The sequence below is a fragment of the Cricetulus griseus genome (genome assembly GCF_003668045.3).
Source record: "Cricetulus griseus strain 17A/GY chromosome 1 unlocalized genomic scaffold, alternate assembly CriGri-PICRH-1.0 chr1_0, whole genome shotgun sequence".
Classification (NCBI taxonomy): domain Eukaryota; kingdom Metazoa; phylum Chordata; class Mammalia; order Rodentia; family Cricetidae; genus Cricetulus; species Cricetulus griseus.
In genome coordinates this window covers 49,281,902-49,308,721 of record NW_023276806.1, presented here as the reverse complement: position 1 = coordinate 49,308,721, position 26,820 = coordinate 49,281,902, and the positions used below count along the sequence as shown (strand labels likewise).

Sequence of the window (26,820 nt, the reverse complement as noted above, 5' to 3'; positions counted from 1 at the left end):
AAGATGGTTTCTCCTTCTTTTTAGGCTGCTTGCCTGGTCTGCCTCTTTTAGGTAGCTAAATGTGTCTGTCTTTTTGCAGCCTAATTTGTCTGAAAGTGATGCTGAAGAATCTTTATTGGTTACTCTTGGGAAGGAAGGGGCTTGTGAATCTGGTCAGTTTTAGGGACTTCCTGAAGATATTTCAGTTGTTTACCTTGTATCTTAAGGTGCTAGCCCCCCTGCCAGATAGAATGTTTCATTCTAGAAGGAACTGCTACACAACAATGTATTTTCTAGAAAGTATGCAAGGTGCACCATAAGCATGCCTGCTATATGCAGAGATCAGAAAAGGACCTCAGACCTCTTGGAACTGGAGTTATACGTGGTTGTGAGCCACCATGTGGGTGCTAGGAATCAAACCTGGGTTCTCTGTAAGAACAGTAAATGCTCTTAAATGCTGAGTCATTTCTCTACCCCACAGGCACTGTTTTCTTCTAAGCAAGTTGACCAGTGGATCATCACTGAGCTGCCTGGCATGTTAAATCAGTTCACCATGATTGGGACAACCCCACTGTGAACAGCACCCATCCTAGAGTCATCTTTCGTGGACCTCCAAACAACTGGGGCCTGTGCATTCTGAGAAGCTGGGGTGTGCTTATTCAACCACTAGGAGCTCCCTCAAGACCTCTAGTTACCTCCACAAAAAGATGCTGCAGACTAGGGTCCAGGACTGTAATAACTTTTCTTAAAATTGTATCTTAAGGACCATGAAGATGGCTCATCAGGTGATAACACTCAAATAAGCCTGATTACCCGAGTTTGATTCCCCAGGACTCACATGGTAGAAGGTAAGAACTCACCCTCACAAGTTGTTCCTAGCCTCCATGCATACACAAACACATAAAATAAATAAGAATAATAAAAAATTATTAAATAAATTTAAACCAGCAAATAAATGAGGGTGTAAAATATAAATCCTTCAGAATTCTCCAGGGCTATAAAAATACTGTGTATAAAGAAAACTTCCTTCAAATCTTATTCTATTGATATAGAATCAGTCTTGTGTGTTCATGTGTGAGTGAATGTTTGCCTGTGTGTGTGAATGTGTCTGTGTGTATGAATGGGTGTGCCTGTGTACATGAATGTGTGTGTCTTATGTGTATGAATTCGTGTGTGTGTGTGTGTGTGTGTGTGTGTGTGTGTGTGTGTGTGTGAATGTATGTGCCTGTGTGTGTGTGAATGTGTGTGCCTATGTGTGTCTTTGTGTGTGTGCCTATATGCTTAAGGAAGCCAGAGGTTCACATCAAGATCTCTTCCTCCATTGTTTCTCTACTTTATTTTTAGAGACAATTTCTCTCACTGAACCTGGAGCTTAACATTGTGGTGGAACTAGCTGGCCAGTGAGACTCAGAACCCTCCTGTCTCTGCCTCGTGCCTGTATTTTGTTTGTTTTTACTTACTTTTATTTTTTAACATGGACGCTGGGGATGTGAACCCAGGGCCTCAGTACTTTACCCACTGCACATCTCTGCAGCCCCAGAATCAGTTTTTAAAAAATAGAAGTGGATAGATAGGGATCTGGGCAAGGAATGGAGGCTCTCACTGTTGAAGTCTCTGGATAGCTGAAAGTAAAAATTTCCAGAAAATTAGCATTTGCTGTGAAGACTGCCTCCATAGAGTCAATGTTTCTTTTATATGGAGTTGTGTTGTTGTTTTCAAATAATAATGTTAAAATAGCAATAAACCATGCTTAAGACTAATGGCCTTCAGTGTGGCCTTACTCCTCATGGATGCTTTCTAGGAATCTCACAGGAGACTCAATTGTTTATAGTAAAAACATCCTAACTCTACACAGTCCTATGATCTAAGCTTTAACCTTATCAGCAGTAATCCTGACTAGTGAGTGCTAGGAACCACCCTGAGGTCTCAGTTCAATTGCTTAGCAACCCTTGGAGATCATTACTTCAAAACTCACCAAAACCCAGCATATGGCTATGGTGGAGACAATGAGGTCAACCCTAAGAAATTAGTGTACTTGGGTGTAATTTTCCCCCCTGGATGCCTCTCTCTCTATTAAGGTTTTAAATCCCTTTAATAACCCCCAACTGTGCTTCATCTGGCTGATTCTAAAATTCCTTTCTGCTCTGCAGTCAAGCATCCAGCCTTAGTGATAACTGAGGTCATTTGGGGCTAGTTTTCTTGTCAGATGTAAGGACATTTTCTCCATCTTTCTGGTTTATTTTATATTTTAAGACAGATCTTGCTATGAATCCCAAGTTGTCTGGAAACTTGCTCTATGTCAAATAGACTAGCCTCAACCTTACAGTAATTCTGCCTCTGTCTTTGGGGTGCTGGGAGTGCTAGGATTGCAGATGTGCACCCCCATGCCCAGTCTTCATCTTTTTAAGGCTCCAGAGACTCTTCCACATGGTAAGACCACAAGCGATTACTCTATTGATGGGGTTCAATGAAACTACTGTAGTGAGATAACGTAGTTCTATCTGGTTTGTTCACATTACTATAGGAGGCTTGAAGAGATGAGGCATTCTTTCGTCTCCTCTGCACACCATCCCAAACCTATTCCAAAGCAACTAAGCCCTGAGTGGAGGAAGTCTGGGCTTCCCTAGCTCCTTAGAACTAACAGAACGCTGCTCTCTGTGGCTGAGCTTTCTAGAGACAAGGAACCCAATTGTCTGCCAGAGGGAGGGATTGTATGTTTTCAGAGAAGCTTCCATGGCAAGCACAAACATTTCTCCCAAGCCAGTTCAGATATCAGAGAGCATGCATTACCTCCTGCATCAGAAAAGCCCAGGGACTGCATGGAATTTGAGTGTAGTTTGATCCAAAGATTCTCTTGGCTCAGACTTCATTCTTGTATTAAAAATAGCTAAAGTAGTGAGAGTCATTCATCTAGCCACACTATAGGAAAAAAAGAAAAAGTCTGACCTGGGACTTCCACTGAGCTCCTGAGATGTGTCATAAACGCACAGGTTTAGTTCATGTGCCAAGGAGGGCAGAAAGTCCTGAGTGACTGGGCTCATGTCAAGCCCAATCTATAGTTGAGGAGTAGATGGCTTTTCCAAAGTTAGTGGAATTTTCCAAGGAAACTTGGCTTGTGGGGACAGGGTAGGTAGAGACCTATGTGGGGTGGAAAGGTATATGGACTCAAGGAGAACCAAGGAGAAGCCCTGGACCATGAAACTCCTTGCCCCAGGTGCTATAGGGGTAGACAGAGCCCAAACTCAACCCATGTACACTGCCTCCCCAAAACTATGAAAATCAAAATATGATAGTGTACCTTTATTCTAGAATAAATTCCTACCCATAGAGGTCATTGGATCAAAGGGCTCACACATTTCCAATTCGTAAGAGATACTGCTATTTGTAATTCCTGGGAATGTCTATTCTCTCCTGTCTTGTAAATATTCCTTATCTTCTTCATATTTACTGCCCTCAAAGGTCTGACCAGGCTTTTTGAGAGTACAGGGCCTGGTATCTCTTCACGTACTCATCAGCCAGCCATAGATCTCCAAGTCACTTGCTCCGCCCTTTGTTCTCTATGAGTTTGTTTATCTTTTCCTTTTCTTGTTGACTTGTGAAAGCTCATGGATACAAGCCCTTTGTTTCATCTATCACAGACGTCTCTCCCAGTTTGTCCTTTTAATTTTGTAGAGAGAGAGCTTTTATTGCCTAAACTGAGCTAATTTCATGTATTTAAATATGCCAGATTTCCATGGGTTTCTGCTTAGAAAGGTCTTGTCTTTCCTGCTCTAAAATAAAAAATAATATGAGCCAGGTGGTGGTGGTGTATACTGATAATCCCAGCACTCGGGAGGCAGAGGCAGGCGAATCTCTGAGTTTGAGACCAACCTAGTCTACAAAGTGAATTCCACGGTAGCCAAGTCTCTACAAAGAAACCCTGTCTCAAAAAAACAACAACAATAAAAATAATGATAATAATAATGTACATAATGTCCCCTGTTTTCATTCATATTTTCTGTGAGTTTTCAAATTTAAACGCCTTCTCTATCTGAGTTGCTGTATTATAGTTAGAGGCCGAGATGACTGACCAGTGTGTAGGACAGAAGAACTTTGTGAATTGAAGAACCTCAAAGCTTTCCCACAGACATCTTCTTTCCTGGAAGCAACAAGAGGGATTAAAAGGAAAGCTGGTGTGTCTCTTTAAGTTCAGAGACATCCAGGAAAGGGAGCTCAGTGGGAGCAGGATGCAGCCTTCTGATGTTTGATGTGGGATGTCCTTGAGTATGCTGTAAATATGTATTGTTTTTATTGGTTAATAAATAAAGCTGATTTGACCAATGGCCAAGCAGAATATAGCTAGGTGGGAAATCCAAACAGACATAGAGAGAGAAAGAAGGCGGAATCAGATAGACGCCATGTAGCCGCTGGAAAAGCAAGATGTGAGGTAATAAGCCATGAGCATCGTGGTAAAATATAAACTAAATGGGTTAATTTAATTGAGACAACTAGTAATGTGTCTGAGCCATTGGCTAAACAATTATAATTAATATTAAGCCTCAGAATGGTTATTTAATAAGCAGCTGTGGAGAGCGGCGGGTGGGAGAAAAAAACGGGTCCAATGGGGCTGGGGAAGACAGAGAAAAGCTTCCAACTACAGATGTTGATACCCCAGAAAAAGAGACAGACTGAGCCCTGCAGCAAGAAGCAGTGTGGTGGAAAAAGCCACTTTGTTTCAGGAAGAATCCTGACAGGGATGTGAGGGAGTCCAACCAAAGGACCAGACACGAGGAAGCATTATTTTTCCCACCTGACAGGTGGCTTCATTAGCACACATTGTGTTCCTTTCACAAGGATTTTTGAGCAACTACTCTGAAACCAGGAAAGGACCCCCACATCTGGCCCAGTGATAACGGAAGTCAGTCATGACCCTGAGACAGCAGGCAAATCTGCCCTGCTGCAGAAACAGGAGGTCATCATTTTAAACACATTACCCTCAGATGTCAAAGTTAACATCTCTGTCAGATCTGAAAAAGCAGTTCTGGACTCTAGAGAAGTGGGTGTAGCTTTAAGGACAATAACCGGATGGCACAGCAGGGGCTGGATGTGGAGGCTGGCCCTAGCTGCTCCAGCATGGCAATAGAGTGCATGTACCTGTTTCTACATGTTCTAGAACCACCAGAAGGTATAGGCATGACACTTGGTGTGGTAGGTGCTCCACAAGAGCTCCATGAATGCATGTGTCACGGTCTGGGAAACAGGACTGCTCTTTTCCTGTGTACTTGGGGACTATGTAGACAGCCCCTCCCATCTGCTTCCTAAGAGTTTGCCAAGAGCAAATGCCTTGAGACTGCAAGTTGGCTGAAAAACAGGTCACTACTGTGTCTCTCTCTTGCCCCCGGATGGGTAACCTCCAGTGAACATCGCTCCCACCCTCAGAAACTCCATCAATGACAGGCCCTGTGGGCACCCACTGCCTGGCATTCCTGCCCCCATTCCTGCTGACTCACGCAATCTGCAATCTGGTTGATCCCAGCTTCCTGCAGCAGGCCAGCAGGGGCCAGAGGGGAGGGGCAGGTGATGCAGGAGGCTGCAGTCAGGAGAAAGGGGCACTTTCCTGTTTCTCTCCTTTGAAGGGGGTGGTCAGGAAGTAGACTTTCTGGAGGCCACAGTGGACTTATCCTCCATCCCCAACTGAACCAGGTCCTCACTGCCTTCCACTCAAAGCACTGGGTCCCTCCAGCCTCTGCGCCCAATGCTGGATTAAAGCCCACTTCACAGCTGACCTTACCATTACCTATGATCCCCGGCTGTGATGGTCTAGTTTGATGGCCTGTGACTGGGTGTGCTGGCAAGTGTAGCTGAATGTGATTGTGGTCGGGCACTGCGGGGCCAGTCCATGTGTGACTCAGAACCGCTGTGTAATTGTGTGCAGCTGGGTCTGATTACACCCAGAAGAAATGTTGGTTGTACATGGTTGCATCTCACTGTGTGATTTGTGAGACTCTATGCTACAGTCCATGAATACTTGTCTGTGGTTACATGTGTTCCAAGAGGCTGTGTGATGCCGAGTGCAGTATGTGATGGATGTGTCCAAAAGGGGCTGTGCGTAGGCGGGTGGGGCTTCGTGTGATTTCTAAGGCCTAGTCCCAAAGAGATCAGGGGTCTGCAGCCTGTATGCTGTGGTAGAAGAGAGGAGGTAAGGTGTGTGTGTGTGTGTGTGTGTGTGTGTGTGTGTGTGTGTGTGATACTCTGATACTCTCTCTCTCTCTTTTTTTTTTTCTAAATCCTATCCCTGAGGAGGCCACAAGGTTCTCACTTACAAAAGGAATCGGAACAGGCTGTAAGATGTTTTTCCCCTGGGTCACTGACCATTTTTAGAGTGTTTTCTCGAAGTTCAGGCTGAACTTCAGGGGAATGCCAGCCCATCTGAGCTCTTAGAGCAAGTGTCCCCTTAGCTCACAATGTCTTAGTATAGCCTTCACCAGACCCAGGCTGCTTCTCAGCCCTGCAGAGACACACAGCCCTATCTCTCAGCATGGCCACCTCTGGACATTCTCCCCATCCCTCCTCTGGCTGCAGAAGAAATACAGGCACCTAGTTCCCCTATTTCCCAGCCCTGAGGACAGACTTTCCAGGAGTTGATCACTAACTTTTGCAGGGGTGACAAAACCTCCCCCCACCAAAGGATTTGCAGTGCTTCCCATGTCTGCATGTTTATTTGTTTGCATTCCTGCGTCCCTCGGGGCTGCTGCATGTCTGTACTCCTCCCTCGGGGCTGCTGCATGTTTGTATTCCTCCCTCGGGGCTGCTGCACTGGAACCTTTGCCCTCCACTTTTCCACCTCAGAGCCCCAAGTCTGGCCTGCTCCCTCCTCTGCACAAGGAGCCACAGCCTCAGCTCCATGTAACCCCAGCAGTCCTTCCTGCAGCTAAGGGGTCCTCTGCTCCTCGAGGTGTCTCACAGGACTGTGACCTTGCCCAGAAATGACAAGACTTATCCTCTGTCTTATTTTCTGAAGCCCTCAGCTGCCCAGGCATGCAATCCTCAAACTGCTTCTGTCCCTGCTGGGAGAGAATCCTTGCGGCCACTCCTATTGATGCTGGACACATGGAGAGCACAGGGTGAACAGGCAGCTGCGGTACTTTTGAGAAGATGAAGGACTTCTTCCTAAGAAGAAACCCAGGGTCAGGAGTCAGAGTACTTGGTATGAAGGGCTGGACTACAGCCAGGGCAGACCTGTCCTGCCAACACCAGTGAACTCACAGACAGGCAGAGGGCCCCTGGAGAAAGGAGCTCCTAGGCCAGCAGCATCCTAACTCACCATCCATCCCAAAGCTGTATGACAGAGGAAGGCGCATTTCCTCACTCAGGCTTCAGTTTAGCCACCTCAAAGACTGGAAAAAGATGGCAGACATGAAATCTCAAAGACATGAATGACTTCCACTTGCAACCTGAAGACAACTTTGCTCCAAGTCCACGTTCCTTCCCAACCCAGACAGTCCACATCTCTGATAATGTTCTTCCCTCTTCAGCAGAGTCTATGGGGAAACTACTTGGAAGGGATGAAGAAAGAGCTGGGCAAGAAAAATTATGGAGGGGAGGTATGAAGGTAAACATGGTCACCAAGGCTCTGGAGCTCCCCATGGTAGGTCTTAGACACTGGGACCTGTCAAGACTTTCCCCTGCTCCCAGCTTTGTCATCTAAGTTATCCTTTCCTCTCAGCCCATGACTACCTACCCAACCCCACTGCCTTCCAATCCCCTCAGGTCCCCTGCCGATGCAGTTCTGGACTTAATTAAACCACCTGGTAAGCATTATAGTTCAACACCCATGAACTATCTGAACTATACCAGCTTCCTCCCCATGAGAAGGTCAACAGAGAGGCTGGGAAAATTATCAAGACACCACTAGCCTTATCTTCTAAACAGTTACAATAGCAAGAATGTCTATTGACCTCCCTGGTCAATGCCACATGACAAATCCCACTGACCCCAACATCCAGAAAAGTAGTAGAAATGACAGAAGTAGGCTGATGGAAGTGACCAGGCATAGTGGGGCCTGAGGACCATCTCTCATCCAGCATTTCAAAATAGGGTGAAGAAAAGACAGTTACTCCTCATTGCCTCTGTCATTTCTGGAGTCTTTACTGAATGCTGGGTGCAAGGACATTCTTCCACCTCATACCTCGGCCCCTTAAGAGCCATATGAAACAAAGGTCAAAAGTCTATCTAAGGGACAGACTTAAGATGGTTTTCATTATCTTGCCTTCCTGTGACCACTGCCCATCAGTGCAGCAGAACCTATGTATCACTTATAGCCAATAGAATAAAGGAAAGGTGGGATAGTCACTGCCATCACTATATTATCAAAGCCCTAGTGTTGCTAACAGCCAGGTGCCAGAGACCCACTCCGAAGATGTCCACATCAGCAATCTAAGAAAGGTTTGCAGAGCAATGAACCTCTGCAAGTTAGAAACAGCTGTTGGCCAGCAGGGAGACTAGCCATAGTTCTGTAGCCATAAGGAATGCTCCTGAGCCTGTGAGAAGGCCCATCTCCACCTGAACCTCCAGATTAAGATGCACCCCTGGCCAGATAACACCTTGATTACATCCAGCTAAGAGCATCCTACTATACCATGTCTGGACTCCTGGCCCATAGAAACTGTGAGACAGACTTACGTTGTTCTAAGTTCCTGTGTTTGAGCATTCATCACGAGAAAACAGAACATAGATATAAGTATGATATCTGTCTTTTAGATGAGAACCCTAAAGCTCAAAGACTTTGGTGAGAGTCCCTCCCTTGCTTTGAGGCTCAGCAGGGACCAGAGTCTGCCCTAGACTACGTATGTTGATGTGCTTGACAGACAAATTGGCCATTGTTATTCAGTAGTCACTCAAATAAGTAGTGGCCTACATGATCATTGACTGAAATACCATCTTTCCAACAAGTGTTTGTTGAGTATCACCAGTGTGCCCAGTCAAGGAGAAACAATGGTACGCTACACAGACACACACCAGTGTCTCAATGGCAAAGAGCTCAATGAAGAGTGTGGACAATACACAGGATCTTTATATGATGAAGGTTATAAAGTACAAATGGATGGGATGAAATGGAAGCATGTGGGACAGCCAGCCTTGGCCCAGGGCAAGAGACAGACTCCCTGAGTAAGTGAAGCCCAGTTCTTTGGAAGGTGGGCCTGGTAAGGAGTCAGCCCTTCCACATACTGTATAAGTGAGTAGGTAGGTGAATAAGTTTTACTGGTCAAAGATCCCCAGAGAAAAGGACTCCCCCTGCAATGTGAGGTCATCCTGCTTCTAAGTTTTTTAGCTTCCAAGACACATGCTCCAAGGATCCAAGGCCTCCGTGACTAAGCAGTGATGCTCAAAGACATTAGGGTTCACTGAATACCACTTCTGCATGTATCACTGGTGGCTGTAGTTAGCATGAGCCTGTGTAGCTGGGCTCTTATTCTCCAGACATCTAGTGGTGGGGAAATGGCAGGTGGAGGGAAGTGTGAGGCAAAGTGGGGAGATGAATCAGGAGCTGATGAACAGAGCCAGAGCAAAAGGCAGGCATTAGAAGAAGATCTCCATGGGTCAAGTTTCAGCCTATGATGACTCACAGCTCCAGAGGTCTTTGCCAATGAGCTGGCTGGCTAATATGGATCAGGCAGGTTCCTAGCAGGAAGCAGACAGCACGAGCAAATTGGTCATTTAAGAGAATTTCATAAAGAGACTATTGTTAGTGGTCTTGGCGGACATACAAAAGATTGTAAGGACCTTGACCAAGATCGGCAGCCCATCCCATCAGGCCTCACCACACACAGGAAGTTATCAGAGCATCAGGGAGCTTGAACTGAGTGGATAGGGCACCAGGTAGGACTGTGGCTCTGCTTAGGTGTACAGGCTGTGGCACCCTGAAGGAGGTGTTTTGTGTCCTGACCTTGCCCTGCCTTCTGTCTCCAACAGGCTGAGAGTCTGTGGGTCGGAACAGAGCAAGGCACCTGCTGACGAAGTCCCCTCGGGGCAGCCTTCTATGGAACAGAGCAGAGCAAAGTTGGAGGCAGATTGTGGCAAAGTGTTTGTCCAACACTACCAGAGGGGAAAAACATTCTTTTTCTTTTTGTGATGTTCTTTTCACATTCTAGATCAGAGTTTCTCAACCTGTGAGTCTCGACCTCTTCAGCAAACCTCTATCTTCAAAAATATTTACATTGTGATTCATAACAGTGGCAAGATTACAGTTCTGAAATAGCAATGAAAAATGTTATGGTTTGGAGTCATCATAACACTGTATTAAAGGAACTGTATTAAAGGGTCACAGCATTAGGAAGGTTTAGAACCACTGCTTTAAACCAGTGCACTGTGGAGACCAGTGCACACAGACCCTGTTGTAGGAGCCCACAGAAGCCCACTTGGGATTAAGACAGATTTCCCAAAAAATTCTAAAATGGCCTTAAACAGCCATCTGCCACTTTGAGCTACATAATTAATGTAAAGAGGTCAAATATTAAGCCAAGATTAAAAACAAGCAGATACAACTATTCATTAATATGCAATTTTCCTTTATCATCAATAAGTGGTAAAATTATATGTATACAAAATTATTTTAAACAATTTACTTGTGGTTTATTACAGAAAAAGGAGGAGGAGAATGGAGATGAGGAGGAGAAAAGGGGAGGAGGGACTCACTCTTACCTTTTGCTCAGTTAAGGACTCCGGACCACCCACTCACCTTCTCAGGCCTCGGTTTCCTTCTCTGTTAAAGGAATGGGGAGTGTCCTTATGTGTTCACTTTCCACATTTGAAATGGTTTCATGAACTTTGGGGCCCCAGATGGACCCTGGAATGCATAGGGCTGACTGCAAGCTTTTTCATCAACATGAAAGCAAGATCTGGACCACTGAGAAGCCAGATCCAGACACAGAAGCTCTAAGCAAGGGAACAACCATGTATGAATGGCAGCCTGGCTCAGATGCCTCAGGACTGGGACCAGAGGCCCTCTCTCCACATGTGTGCCCAAGCCTGAAGCTGCAGAAGGAAGATGCTTGATTTCCTGGTCCCTCAGTGAACAGCATGATACCCAGAAACCCACGGCTGGCCCTCAGCAGATGTGTGAGTTGGATAGAGCAATGTGGACCAGCATGGGTTTAGCTCCAAGGATCCTTGGCAGCTCCTAGTCCCTCTCAGGTTCCTACACTCCTGCAGCCTAGACTGGGACATACATAAATAAGGAGCTCACAGCCTCATGGGTATTCCAGGCAGCCGGGCAGCTGGTTACTAGAAAACAACACCCTGCCATGGATAACTTAGGGTCTCAAATGCAGAGGTTCAATACCCTCAGAGTCCCACCAGACCTGCCCCATCTCTAATCTTCCAGTGCCCAAAACAAAGGCCCCTCTGTGAGACCCACAGGCCTCTTCCCTTTGCCTCTTATCACCCACATCAGAGTTCACAGGAAGAGGGTTTCAAAACCTCAGAGTCAGAACTGCACTGAGGTTAGTACTTTTTTTTTCAAGAGAAAGGAAGCCAGAAGGGTGGGAAGGGGTGCAGGTGCAGCCCATGAAGGCCCTGGCTATGGAGGGAAGGGCTTGCACAAAGGGTGAGTGCCAGAGGGACAGACCTTCTCCCTCAGCCTACTTGCCCAGGGGCAGACAGGTCAAAGAATCTGTGTCTGTACTGGGGAGTTGCTCTTGATGCTTCAAAAGGATCAGGCATGGAGGACCATGGGCCATCCAAAGACATTTGATGAGACCTATCCTGCCCAGTAACTAGTACCTCTCCCTTGTCTGGTGGCCTCTCTGCCTAGAGAAACTCAGAGGACTCAAGGCCTCCATGGCCCTGCACTGCTCAGGTACAGAGCCCTGGCCTCATTTCCAAACCTGCCCCTCCCCCTAGGCTTGCCACACTGCTATGCAGCCTCTGAGCAGGGATCGTCTATGGCCAGTCATCTCGACTTTTGTCCATGTGAGTTGCATTCTAGAGCTGAGAATGGGAAACATTCCATTTTCATATCGCCAACAGCGCTGTGATGAAATGTCTTGAGTGGCTTGCAAGATGCTTATCTACCACATCTGACATGGGGGTGGACTTGACATTGTTTATTTTACTGTCTGTATTGCATTTTTATTTGTTTTATCTTGCTACTTTGAGTGAATCCTTCTTTTAAAAAAATTTGGGGAGCAAGTTGTGGAACATCTCAAATATTGAGAAAATGATAGGAAATGTTATTACCTGCTATCTAGCTCTTAGTTCCTTCTTTTTCTTCCTCTTTCTATTCTTCTTCTTCTTTCTTCTTCTTCTTCTTCTCCTTCTTTCTCTCCTCCTCCTTCCCCTCCTCCTCCTCTTTTTCTCTCTCTCCTTACCCCACTTCTTCTCACCTCTCTCTGTAAGATCTCATGTATCCCAGGCTGGCTTCAATCTTAATGAATGATAGATACTATCTTGCTTTCTTAATAAAACTAGGATTGCTCTACATATACTGTTCTTCAACTTGACATTTTCTCACAACTTATTAGTGTTTTTTGACATCTCTCCATGTGAATGCTAGTAAATGAACAATAGTCTCTTAAATACCTGCTGAGGTTCCAGTTTATTTAATGTTTTCCACAGGCAGGCACTTAGGTGGTTTACAGTCACTGTGTTATTCTAAACAAGCCTACAGACTACATTTGCCATGTTGTTCTCTTTACTTGTAAGAATTCTGTTGTACACCACATACCCAGAAGTGGACTTTCTGGAGAAAAGTATCCTGAACATTTGCCATCTTGAAAGAATTTCCACTTTTGCCTTCTAAAAATGACCAACTTGAACACCTATCTAGAGCACAGGGGAGTTTTTCCTCCATATATCTTCAAGATCATAGCTACTTGTGCCATGGCTGGCCTTTTGTTTATCTGCTGTGAACTGTGTCCCTATGCCACCCCCAAGAATTTTATGTTCTCCTTTGTCTTTTGGTTTTTTATGTTTGAATCTTTGATCCGTCAAGAATCAATTCTAGATACTGAACACATATTGATATTTCCTGTTCTGTAAATAAATCTGATTAGATGCCATGCTAGGGAAGAGAGGCTTTCTCTACCTCTAAGAAGCCACAGACTGAGTCTGCCACAGGTTCTGATGTAAACCAAACAGACACGGAAGGTGAACCCAAACAAATGATGCTAACACCAGAGGGATGAGTGACAATCAAGAAGGCTTGGAGGGAGTGAGGAAAAGAGTGTTCTGGAACCTGAGGGTGTAAGAAATGTAAAGGCTCAAGTCCGGAAGACACTGTTAGGGAGACTGAGGGGTACAAAAGAAAGAGGCCACTGTGGGGTAGACTGGAGGCTTCAGATATATGGAGGTGAAGATCCTAGGCCAATTCCAGGAGATTGGTGTAGTGGGATTAGGGCAGGGTGCTGGTAAAGATACCTTGGATGTGTCTATGGTGACAGAAGTGATTCATTTGGGGAGATATTAAAAAGGGGATTGTTAAGGTCTGAGTCACCAGGGAAGCCTGCTGAGGGGCAAAAGAGTCAAAGATGAGGCATCAATGGGATGATGTCCACTCCATGAGTAAACTGTGATATTATAGCCAGAGAAGCCTAGCCAGGGCCAAGTTCAAAGGCAGCATAGCGAATAGAAAGTGGTGGGTTCTTTTGAGACAGCACTTGTTGATAATATGGAATTAATAACAGTTCCATTTGCTACACAGGATGATACAAGATTGCAGATAATGGCTGCATCTATTCACCGAAAGAAAATGTATTAAGCAATGCTTTCAATGCATAATGGTTGAGGTAGTTGGTACAGAAGGTATATGGTATATTAGCGGAGAATCTAAGGAGAAATAAATGAAAGTTGGGAGGTAATTGAAGAGAGCAGTCATTTTTAGGTAGGGCATTCATCGGAGTAGGATGGTTGGAGATTCTCAGAGGATTCTGAGGTTTCTACAGTCTAGGGCAGCTCCCCTTTGGAAAAAGAATATTTTAAAAAACCTTATACTTGCAAATTTTATGAAGAGATGTTACAATCTGAAGAAATCTCTGTTGGAAGGGACAAGTGTCACTCACTGGTGGTTCCCAGCACAGGCTCCAGCGTCCACAGTGAGCAATAGAACTATGGGAAGTAGAGGGTAGGTATGTGTCAATAAGAACCTATTGTGTGATGAAGAGCAAGAGGCCATTATGCCGACCCTCAGTCTCCTGATTTGTAAACAAGAGCAATATCACATCCTTATGCTTTTAAGGTGTGAATAAAGACATAGAAGTGAAATGTTTGACTGACTCTTAGGAATAAATGATATCCGTTTTTAAACATTTTATTCCTATCCCACACAGACGGGAGAACCAGCAGTCTCAACTTTAAGACCACAAAAAACTAAAATCCAAAGGGAATGACAGGCAAACCCCACACGGCCTTTAAGTGATGGGCTTAGTGGCGCCAGATGTATATACTGTCCCTGGGGCTTTTGACCTGTGGAATCAGTCTGTGTCAATGACCCTCGTGTGCTCCGCTCTGAAGCGGAACCTTATGGGGACCAGAAATCTCTTCAAGATGCAGCTGCCTCTCCACACCAATGCTTGAAATCAACCAGCAAGAATAGCAGAGGCTTCAGGCTCTAGCGGGGCTGGATTCAACTCCTGCTCTGCTGGTGGCAGCCTGGGACTGCAACCAAGGATCCCGCTGCTGCTGTTACCTCACCTGCAGTCTCACAGAACTGATCAGTGCTGCCCTAGGGGGCTCCAAAGGTGCAGTCAAGTAGCTTGCAGGGCGCTGCAAGCAGGAAGAAGTCAACACACACTCCAGGGACTATGTGGGAGCCTGGGGGGTGGGGGTGGGGGCGGGAGAGCAATGTTTTGAGAACTTTGAAGACAGGGTGACTTTGAAAGTGGCTATTGTGGAAAATACTCACTGGCATCTAACAACGCAAGGGTGGCCCATGGTGGCTGCTGGTGACGTTCAATGACCTAAAGTAAATAAGCCCATAATCAGAGGGTGCTCTGGTTTGGCTGCTGTGAGTTTGCTTGTCCACGAGTCATAATAATTTGCTGTGATAATACATCGGCCGTTAGCCCTCAAAGTCCCGTTACTAAGAGGTTATGAGACAGACGATCCTTCCAAAAAGAAAAACCACTACAGGATGTTCCAGATTGGAGCCACAATAGCAGCCCAAACAGAATGGACTTGCGTTTTGTTGGTACATCTCTATAAAAGAGTTTGGGACTGGAGTAACTGGGAAGCAGCCCAACTGTACACATCACTGGCTTGCCAGTAGAATATAATAAAATCAACTTAGTGATAGGACAATATAAAGCCTTCATCATTTCAAAGGCTCTTCAATTAATCAAGGTACATCTTTTGGAGGTCCATTTTTCTGTGCCTATTGATGACCCTCTCAAGGCCACATTTGGTTGCAGGAGTGACTAAGTCTACCACAACTCTAACCACCCTTGCTTGGCACTGTGCCTATTTGTGATAATTAAGTGACTTAGCACAGTCGTTTCCAGCCACCTCTGTTATTACTCTGTTGCTGGGACAACGGGAACCAGTCAACCGACAGAAACCAAGTTAGAGCAGAACAGAAGGAAGTCCACAAACAGGACACTTGCAGGGCTGTGACCTGATACCTGCCTACTACACTTTGCACATGCGATTTTCCTGGAAAGACACAGCCATTCTACTGCTTTTGGCCTCACCAAAGAAAGGCTTTTAAGTGGTCTCAACCATGCAAATTGTCTAGAGTAAAGGATCTGCCCCCTCCTCCACGAAGGCCTCTCTCCTGAATCAGCACCCCAGCAGCATGATGCCAGCCCCTGACTTGCTGAGTTCTTTCAACCTCCACACCACCCCATTGTCCACCGATTCCCTCTGCTAGCTTTCTGGTCAGGTCCCTGGCTGCAGTGACCTCATGTGCCATTTCCATCTTCTAGGTGACAGAAAGCACTCACAGTCCTCTCCCTTTTTGCAGGGGTGGGGCCCAGATCAGCAGAGAGAGAACAGAGTCTAAGTCACAGGACAATAAGTCAGGAGACCTGCTCATGTCACCTGGCCTTAAGCCCCAGTCATTGCTGTTTGAGAGGGTCAAGCACCCTGTGGTGTGTGACGATGGAAACTCACGTATTGCAGTGCTTCCTAGGAAGGGGTCAGAGTTTCCATAGACTGGCCCTGGTGACCTTCAGTCACTGTGTGACACACAGAGTAGGGGGCAAGGCTGGAAGGACACTATCATCCTTCTTCCTCCCAGGGTAGGGGCAGGAGGGCACATGCCAAACAGGTTTAGAATTTATCTGACCACTCACTACCCAGGTGACTTTGGACAGACTATTTCACCTGCTATGCAGTTTCTTACTTCTCCCTTTTGGGACCGTTGGGAGGAATGCTTGACATTAGCTACAGTGGTTAGGAGGGTGTGTGGGGAACACCCAACAAATGCCAGCAGCCATGGCTAGCTTGGCCATGAGATAGTCATCCTTACACCCCCACAATCATCTGGATCTGTTAAGTGGTCTCCAAGTGTGCAGAAGGCTGGAGCTATTGCAGGGGCATCATAGCCCTGGTGCTGACTGGACACTGCCATGCATGAGGTGCTTCTGGTAACAGAGACATTTCCCAAGGCTCCCAACCCCTAGTCTTCAGAAGCACGCCTGGAAGGATGAAGAAGCAGCTTTGTGGGTTTCTGTGCTTGGCTAAACACATGTGCTTCCAAGTGGCTGGCCAAGGCTGGAATTCCCCACCAGCAGCCAGCCTGGGCTTACTCCCCCTGTTGCCTCAACCCCTGCAATCAGGCCAGGCTCCTGCACTCCCTGCCTCCCCCCAGAGTCTTAAAGGCTGCCAGCTCCTCCCCCACCATTATCAGTTCCCTCTCTGCCCCCCCCCCATGTCTCAAAGTCAATGGAAGATATCAGCTCTTGCCACTCAGGGTTTTAAAACCTCAGCCCAGAGGACACTTCTAAAAAAGGGGACTACTGGGAAGGGAGGGCAGGGCTGAAGGCAGAGGCGGAGGTCATTAATTCTTCCAAGGCCAGTTGGCTCCAGCCTCTAGCATAGTGGCTCCACTCATCCCCAGGGCCGGGACACTGTTTCTGCAGAGTCATCCTTTCTTGTCCAGAGGGATCCTGGCCCAAAGCCACATTCCTGGTGGGGTCTAAATGCAGCAGAGAAGGAAGCATCCTCTCTTACCCACCCCCAGCCAGCAAGGCAGTCCTGGGACAAGCTGGTTTTCCTGTAACCTCTGCTGGCAGTAAGGCTCCGAACTCCAGGACCCAGATCTCCTGTGGGGGCAGGGAGTTAAGGCAGTGTTCTGGAAGGAGGAGCTGACCTGCAAGGAGCCAGGTCCCAAGGAAATGTGGAAACTATTTAAAATCCTGCTGGGGTGAAGGTGGATGAGCAGGAGATGGCTCAGTAGGTAAGAGCACTTGCTGCCAAACCTAACAACCCGAGTTTAGTCCTGGGACCCCACATGACACAAAGAGAACCGGCTACTGAAAGTTGTCTGCTGATCTCCCCATGTATCGTGGCGTACACGTGTGTACACACATGCATACATAAACATAATTCAAAATGTAAAACCCTGTCTGGAGCTGGGAACTGCCTCGGTTCATAAGGACCCGAGTTTGCATTCCTGATGTGCATGTAATAAAAGGTGTCATGGTGTCCACCTGTGTCCCCAGCACTGAGGAGGCAGAGACAGGAGGATCTCTGGAGGCCACTGGCCAGTTAGTCAAATCAGTGATCTACTGGCCAGGTGACAGGCTGTCTCCAACAATAAGGTGGAGAGCGATAGAGAAGACACAGGCATAGACATTTGACCTCCACACACAGGTCTATCTATGTGTGCATGCATTCCCTTCCACATGAACACACAACACACATACCAAAAACAAAAACCAGCCCTGACTTTCTCCTGAATCCTGCCTGTGGGGTCAGGAGCCCCACTGGGAAAGATCTGAGGCCCCTCAGAACAGCAGTGCAGGGTTCCTTATCCCTAGTCCCATACTGACCCCCAGGCCAACAACTCCAGCATCCCTTTTCTGAGTGAAATGTGTATCCAGCCCAGTAATGGAGACACACCCTCTGCAGAATGAACACCTCAGGAACATTCGTAGAGTGCCCATGTGTGCCAAGCCTGCACCAGGCTCTGCCCTGCAGTGGTAGGCAGGATGGATGTGTCTAGCTTCTGGTACCTCTCCCATCCCTTCTAGTGTTACCACCCCAGTTGCCTCCTTCCATATTCTCATCCCAGATTTTTCCAGCTATTGACACTGGACAGGGTATTTTAGTGCTCTGGACCCCCACTGCCTCATCTATAAAATGGGTGTAAGGATCCCTACATCATAGACATTGAAACAAAGGCAAGTGAGTTAATATGAGAGAAAGCTTAGTACAGATCCATAGCACCATCTTTCTCTCCTCTCTCTCTTGCTTGCCTTGGGTACCATTTTCCACTGGAATGCCCTCCCTCTCTTCTGCAGAGACCTAGAAATGCAGCCTCTTAGAAGTTTTCAGAAGGAAGACTGATTTGGGGCAGGCTTGGGGGGAGAGCAGGATTTTGTGAAGACCACCAGCTCTTGGGGCATGTCTCTGTTTGCTGAGGGTTCTACAGCTGTCTTGGAAAGTGGATGAGGGCAGGAGTCTAAGGAGTAAGACTCCTGCCCATGGCTACAATGCCAGTAGCATTGAATGCAAGAGAAGGACTCAGGTCTATTGACTGGAAGTAGCACTGTCCCTGTTAGAACTGGTCCCTATAAACCATCAGACACCCTAAGTCCACTGGCCATCTTGGGGACCCCTGGGAATTAGCACCCAAAGGACCTCTGGTTTATAGTTGATAGAGCATGTCTTTCAGAGACAGATAGGATCCACAAAGCCTCAGGATGGGGGCACTGGCAGAGAGAGGCCTGAGGAGGCCCCACAGAAAGGCTCAGCCCAGGAAACTCTGAGCAATGCTGGCAGACCACAGGGCCCTGAGTTTCCTGCTGTCTCCATTTAGGACACCCTGTCAACGTCAGTAGGCTTGTGAAACCTGCTGGTGGGCAGTGGAAACTCTAGGGCTCCTAGGGTTCACGGGCTGTGGTTACCCTGCTCACTTGCTGCCCTAGTGTCCCCTCTGCCATGGGACCTAGCTGGGATAGGAGAAGTGTATCTGATGGAGGCTACCATCTGCCAAGGCCTGGGCCTTCCAAAATTCCTCCCTGTAAGCCTGGATCCTGGGCTCAGCATGTGTATGCCTCAGATGCTGCAAGCAAGCAGAATGTGTTGTTAAAGGCCTCTGGAAGGAGGGTGATGTGACCAGGAGTCCCATTCTCGGATTTGCTAGCTCCATGACTGACTTTGGGAGAAGTGATTAACCTCTCTGTGTTTTGGCTTCATCACCTTTAAAATAGTGACCAAAAAGCACCCCCATCATGAACATTAAGAGAAACAGAGATGGGAGATTTTTTAAGTACCTGGCACACAGGACCTGTCATCTCAGCAACCATAAGAAGAAATAGACATCTGAGAAGTGACTATTTTTGCATGCCTTTGGCTTGTAATTTCATTAAGAACCATCCAGTCTTACAATGGCTGCATGGCAAAGTGGTGTGAAAGCGATGCATATTCAACAGAAAACACACTTTGAATTTGGTCTTTTCTGTGGCTATGGATATGTAGTCAGATCCTCTCTCATGAGGCTGGGGCAGTGACAGCCAGCCTCAGCTCCCAGTGAACCATGTGATCGGGAGGGACAACATTGAGACAGTACAATACATTGACTTGCTAACCCATGATTTGGGGGAGGCTGGGTGTATGAACTGCATCTTCAATGATACTTTCAATGTAGGATAAACTTATTGGAACCTAGACCCATTGTAAGTCAAGAAGCATCTATGTATTCAAAAGCATGCACCTTCTTCTCGAAGCTGCTTCTCTTTGAATGCTGAAGAATACCTAGGCTCAAAAGAGAGAGGCAGAGAGCCCAACTTTGGTACCTCTGCTTAAAGAACTAGAATGGAGACCCGCTCTTATTGAGGGAGTCACACATGGTCAGAGGAGGAAGTGGGCCCTGTGCCGACCAGTGCACAACACAGCTGTGGGAACCTTGCAGATGGCTCCAAAGATGGCCAAGGATGACAGAAGCTTCCTATTTTCTCAGCCACTCCCAGCACCATCACTCACATTCAAGACTGCCATGGCCATCTGTGGCCATTCCTCCAGTGCTGAGCTTGCTAGGACTCCTGCAGACTGCATTAGAGCTTTGGTCCCTTTTCATCCCTCATGCTGAGGTGGGGCTGCATCTCCTTTGCAGATCTCACAACACAACGGCCTCATCATCCTTAAGGAGCTCTCCACATACTGCCTTTGATGGCCAGCCTCAATGTTCATTCACCTGGCTATGGACCATCAAAGCATCCCTGGCTCAGAACAGAGAAGAGGTCATCTCCAGTGGGGCATCTTGCTATGATTTTCTTCCCACTAACTAGATAGCGGGGCGGGGGAGGGGTGTTAGCACTTGAGAGCTGCCTTTTCTCGTTATGCTCTAGAAGCACTGGATGCTTCTAGAAGTTGGAAGAGCATTTCTGAACTCCTGACCAAGCAGTCAGGGATGGGATAATCAAGAGGAATCTGAGACAGAAAATGCCTTCTTAGGTGGCCCAAGAAGTAAGGCCACCTAAGGGAAGTAAATAGCCTTAGGAGCTGCTAAAGGACACAGAAGGAATGAATCCTGGAAGCTGATGGACCTTCCAGGTGCCAGTGGGGCTTGGGCTATGAAGGCAAGGCCCTGTGCAAACATGGTTTAAGACGGGGCAACTTGTGGGAGTTGGCTTCCCAGGATATTCAGAGACCAAATCAGACTGTAACCCCTTTTGTTAGGGCTCTGGGTAGCAGGGCCAAAGGGAACCGACAACAAACACACTGCACAGAGCTCTTGGTCCCACTCAGACCCCAGAGACTGACCACACTCTGCATCCTCTGTGGTGCACTATTCACAGGTTTCCAGGGGGTCCCTAGGGTACAAGAAGCCTTAGTTTGCTCAGGAGTAATGGATACAGGGAGTGTCTGAGAGAGACGGGTACAACAGACACCACAGAGGACTAGCCCCCAGTCCTGTGCTTAGCGGCCATGTGACAAGTTACCCTCTCTGAGCCTTATATCTTCCTAATAGCTGGAGCTCATGGAGCTGTTAATGAGGAGTAAGTGGGAAGATGTCAGCACTCAGTCAGTACAGCCTATTGCATGGCAAATGGGACCCCAGTGGCTTTACATAGCACTGTAGCGATGATACAGGTACAGGGAAGAACCAGGTAAGATGACAAAGACCTCTGCAACCCTTGTGACTTTCCAAGAACCTAGTTGGCATCTCTTCCTCCCCAAGCCAGGCTGAAGACCCAGTTGGAATGCAGGAGGTTTCTCACCATGGCAGGAAAATTGCCGGGTCAGGGTGTGGGCAGCCACAGTGACCATCTTTCTGCAGGACGGATGCGGCTTTGCTGACTGAGAGTCTGCGGCCTGGACATGCCAGTGGTGCAGGTCTGAGGTCAGAATCAGGGAGTCAGGCCCACCGCGGCCTTGCCACTCCCATGAAGCCCCACCAGAGCATGCCATCTGCTTCCAATCAGCTGCCCCTCAGCCCTGAAAGGGGGGTGGGAAGACCTCTTCAGCAGGTCCAGCTTCCTTTCACACAGAATGGATGCGGAAGATAAAGAAGGCAGGCAGATGCTCCAGGAACCAGTTCTAAGAGCAAACAACCTGAGAAAGGCTTGTGAAGCCACTCAAACCTGATTCTTGAAAAGCTCCTTTATGTGTGGCCATAGCCCATGCAACCCTGTCCTCTAGAGCTCCATGTACTGAAGGCTTGATCCTTCAGTGCTAATGGGAGGTGGTGCACCTCTAAGGGTGGGTCTGATGGGGGACCCCAGAAACCTCCTTGATCCCCCTTCTTAATTTTTGCACCCTCTCATGTGATGAGGTGAATGTTTTCTCTCTACCACACTCGCCTACCGTACTCCATCCATCACAGGTCCACAGCAGTGGGGGTGGTAAAGGATCGGGGCCTCTAAAACTGAACCCCAACTAAACTTTTCTCTTTCTAAGTGGATTATAGCAAGTGCTTTGTATAAAGATAGAAAATGGACTAACACAGCTCCAGCCAGGCCCCCCAGCCCCTTCCTGCCCCATTGCAATCCCCTGGCTTGCTCTCCCTTGAGAATTTGACACTCCTACCCTGGGGGCTTTTTTCTGCTCTACCCAATGAACCCTCATCTTTCAGCTTAAATCCAACTTCTTGGGGGAACCTCTCCAGGCCTGACCTTCATTCTTTGTTAAACAGTCTTGTTGGATGCAATTAGGCTTGTAGTTATTTAGGGGTTTGTTGTTGTTTCTGGTATTGGGAATTGAATTCCTAATATATGCTCTACCACTGAGAGGCATCTCTAGCCCTGTGGTTCACAACTGAGACAGCTTCATACTGTCTGCATCTCTCCCTAGACTGCAAGCCCCATGCAGTGGAGTATATCTGTCTTCCTCAGGACTGTACCCCTAGAGCCCCCCACAGAGCATGCAACAGAGTCAATCCCCAATGAATCTTTATGGAATGAATAAACGATCCACACTTCATCAATTTTCTGGCAGTTCCTATGTGTCCTCTTCAGTCATCTGGTCTTCATCAGATCTTTATGGTGTAGTGGGTGTGTACATCCATCATACAGGCTCAGAGTCAGGTCACGAGTGAGTCAGTGTCCCCAGGCTCCATACTTCTTCACAGCCTCTGAGGGATGGACAGGCTGATGGAGAAGACGGGAATGCTACAGGGTCAGAAACCAGAGCAAAGGGTAGAGTGAGGGGCCAGAGGTGGGTGCAGATACCACAGAAGCCTGCATGGTAGCCAGGACCTCTATAACTCTATCCAATAATCTTGCGCTCAGGGAAGGGGCAGACAGATGCCCACGATTCTAGTGCTTCCCAGGCTTTCACGCCTCATTCTTGAAATGTGAACATATGAACATGGAGAAAGGGAGGAAGAAGGGAACGCCAGCTGTACCATCACCTCAGGCTTTCCCTCCAAGCCCGGGAGAAGATTGTCTCTTCTCCAATAGGAGTAGGCTTTGTCACCAACCATCATGGGGTCATCCCCAAGTGCTGCGTGTGATGGCTAGGCAGTTAGACAGGTACATGCCACTCTGAGCCACGGGTCTCATCTGTAAATGGACAATAGCAGAAATGAACTTGGTTGGCACTGGTGAGGTTTCCAGGAAGACTGAGTAGCTATGCTAAGAATCAGGGCTCTGTGTTCCCAGGGCCTCCATTTCTACATGGGAACCATCTTTGGACACCAGGAGGTTTGAGGGGGGCAGGAAGTGTTTATTCCTTTTGACCTGTGATGGCTTTAAGAATAAGGATCCTTGTATCCATCCTTCAGTGCTCCCAGATCAGCCCAGGCCCAGGCAAAGTGCTCAGGCCAGAACAAAAGCTCTGTTGGTTTTCTATTGGTGACAAGACCTGGGAACCTGAGAGATGGGTCCTAGGGCCTGGAGTAGGAAAGGAGAGGGAGAAAAAGAGAGAGAGAGAGAGAGAGAGAGAGAGAGAGAGAGAGAGAGAGAGAGAATGTAACTTCATGAGAGAAGAGGAAAGGGTGTGAACAAAACTGAGCAAATTCCAGAGAAGAGGCTGCAGCAGGGTTCAAGAGGCCCTGCAGGGAGCTGTTCTGAACCATTACTATGAGATGTGGTGTCTGAACCACAGTGAATGGGCAGGATATTGAGAAGGAACTGCAGAGTGAGCCTGGACCTTGTCCTGGAGGCAGGACCAGTGAGGCAAGACTTCCTACAGTGAATGGGTAGGATTCTGAGAAGGAACTGCTGAGTGAGCCTGGACCTTGTCCTGGAGACAGGACCAGTGGGGCATTTCCTAAAATAGAGCCTTCCTAGAATAGTGCCTGGCACATAGTGTGTGCTTAGTGAATATTTACCAAAGCAGTGGGTGAAGAATGAAGCTTGTCTACCAGTTTCCTAACTGTTCTCTCTGTCTCTGGCATCCCTAGAATGCCACCAAAGTGGCAACCTGTGATCCAGTGACACCCCTCCACACACACTCAGGACCTCTGGATTCCACCCCCAACTACACGCAGACATCACACACCAGTATCGAAGTCTGGACTGTAGGCCCTTCCTGTTTGATCTTAGTGTGGCTAATTGCATTGCCTCTGGAATGAGACGAGGACAGAAGCCTGAAACCACTCCTCCTCCTCCCATACTACCCCAGATTTGACACCTTTCCTGCTCCCTGGTCCACTTTTTGCTGCCCAGCTCCTTTTCCCCCAGTCTGGGACTCCACAAACCTGTTTTGCCCCAAAAGTCATTGCCCACTGTGTTGTAATTTTAAAAAGAGGTGCATGGGAGAAAGACACCATATGACAGAGCTTGGGTGGAGGGTTTTTTGGTTTTTTTGTTTTTTAATTGGGGAAAATGAATGGGAAAAGGGCGGAGGGAGACTGGCCTCTGGGGACAGGAGCAGCAGAAGGAATAGTTCTGGAGATCCCCAACCCCTTACCAAGGAAGAAGGCCATGTGGGAGAGCAGAAGGGCTTGGGGCCAGTTTGTATATCCCAGGGTGAGCTTCTTTCTACCCCTCTCGACCTCTATCTAACTCCCACTTGGTTCCCAGGGTTAAGAACCCTATAAAGCCCCATTGAGCAGCCACAAGCAGGTTCCACCCAGCCTCAGCAAGAGGGGCCCACACCCACACGAGCCTATAAACAACAGGGGAAATATGCAAACACTTGGACCACTCTCTAAAGCAGAAAGACCCACACAGGTGCAAACCACACTGCTGGGCTAGTCAAAGGCAGTCCTAGGTCAAATCCAAGGCCATAGCTCCCACTCTATGGCCTCAGATCACTGGGGTTTCTCAAGCCACTTAAAATTCTGAGAAAGCCAATGGTTGTTCCGCATTTAGACAGGGTAAGTTTTCTGGGATTAACAAAAATTCCAGTCTTTGCTTTTGGCTGGAATTATTATACAACTTAATGCAGAAACACTGGTCATCTTGTGCTAATAAACATTGGAGGGAAGTATACATGGATCAGATGGAGAAAATAAAGAAAGCAGTAATAACTGAAACTGCAGTTTAACAAAATCTTACCAAACATGGACTCTGTAGTAACGGAAATAGCGAAGTCAATTTTAGAGGCTTGTTTGCTTAATCTACAACTCCTACAAATAAAAAAGGGAAAGGCTAGCATATCCCCCAAATGGTCAACAATATGGCATTCACAGAGGAAGGAAAGAGTTCAGATAGTCCACAAATACAGTAGTCTCTCTTATCTGTGTGTTTTGCTTTCCAAGGTTTTGGCTGTCTGTGGCCAGCCACAATCCAAGAGTATTAAATGGAGAATTCCAGAAATAAACAATATCTGGAGGTTTTAAATTGTACACCATACTAAGTTTTTCGACGGGGCCCTTCGCCTCCCAAGCCATTCTGCCCGGGATATGAGTCATCTCTGTACAATGTGTCCATGCTGTCTATGCTACTCACCTGCTAATCCCTTGGTGACCATCCTGGTCATCAAACCGATGGTTGTGGTATCACAGTGCTTGTGTTTAGTAACTTAGTTTACTAATAATGACCACAAAGTGTCCCAGGTATGATGCTAGCAGTTTGGAAATGGTGGAGGGGAGGTCTAAAAGTGTTCCCTTTAACTGAAAGGTGAAAATTCTCAACTGTCTAACAATTGCAGAAAACAGTCATTAGCCAAAGTTGCTAAGATCCATAGTAAGAGTGGATCTTTCATATGAGGCATTGCAAAAAAGGAAAAAGAAATTTGTGTAGTTTTGCTGCTGCATCCCAGAAAGCAAAAGCTACAACCACTGTGCATGGTAAGGACTAGCTTAAGGTGGAAACAGCAGGCCTGGAGGTGGGGCTCACTGGTAGGCACACTTCTCCCAGTGTGTGCAAGACCCCAAATTTTATCAGGGGCAGGCAGAGATAAAAATGGCATTCATTTGTGTACATATGTTGAGTGCTTTTGTTACTGTCTGTAGTATCATGCAGTCACTGGGATCTTGGAACACATTTCCTTAGGCTAAGGGGAGCAGCTGTGTAGAAAAATGTTTAACCTTTGTTTTAAAGCCCTTCAAAATTTTAGAATTATACATTTTTACCTGCCAAAATGAGGAAAGATTTTTAAAATGTGATAATATCAATGTTGGCTTAAATATAAGGACATGGTTTTCATGTACACTCTGATGGCACTAGAAACTGTCATAGTACCTTTTAAAGGCAATTTGAGTCTGCAAATATAGTCATCTCATTACTGTTTGTAGTGACAAACAACCTAAATGTCCATCAAAACCAAACAAAAATCTGCTCATTCATATCTCCACAGTCAACTCAAAGTCACTACAAAGACTAGGCAGACTTGCTGATACCAACATGGCCATGGCCTGATGTTAAGTGAGGCAAGCTGAGGGATGGGATATTTTCAGTGATGCCTTACTATGTGTTTAAAGAGCACATATATTGACTAGTAGCTGTATGCACTTGTTTATATAGAGATGTATCGTAGGGTAAACAAATTTTGAGGCATGACCCTGCGAGGAATAGATTAAGACAAAGGCCAAGAGTGGGTAGAATGCTCTGAATTTTTACATTTGTCTCTTTACTGTTAGGTTATTTTTCCATGATTGCAATAATTTTGTTTACCCAGGCAATCTTCACTAGGGTAATATCTAGTGGAGTCATGAGGTTGGGGCAACACTCGATCTCAGACTAGTGAGCTGTCAAGAGGCAATTCAAGTCCGGGAGAGCCACAACCTCCCGTCTTTACTTTAATTTTTTGAGGAAAATTATTCTCAAACCTTGAGATTGAATGACGTTGGTTCCTGGAATTCCTTAGGACCCT

At 46.9% G+C, this 26,820-nt stretch overlaps 1 long non-coding RNA gene across 1 annotated transcript; it reads left to right on the top strand.

Moving 5' to 3' along the window:
* Positions 1 to 421: 421 nt before the first annotated feature.
* LOC107977380 lies at positions 422 to 13,016 on the top strand. Its single transcript, XR_004772044.1, has 2 exons — positions 422 to 827; positions 6,980 to 13,016. It is a non-coding gene; the product is annotated as an uncharacterized LOC107977380 (long non-coding RNA).
* The last annotated feature ends 13,804 nt before the right edge of the window (positions 13,017 to 26,820 follow it).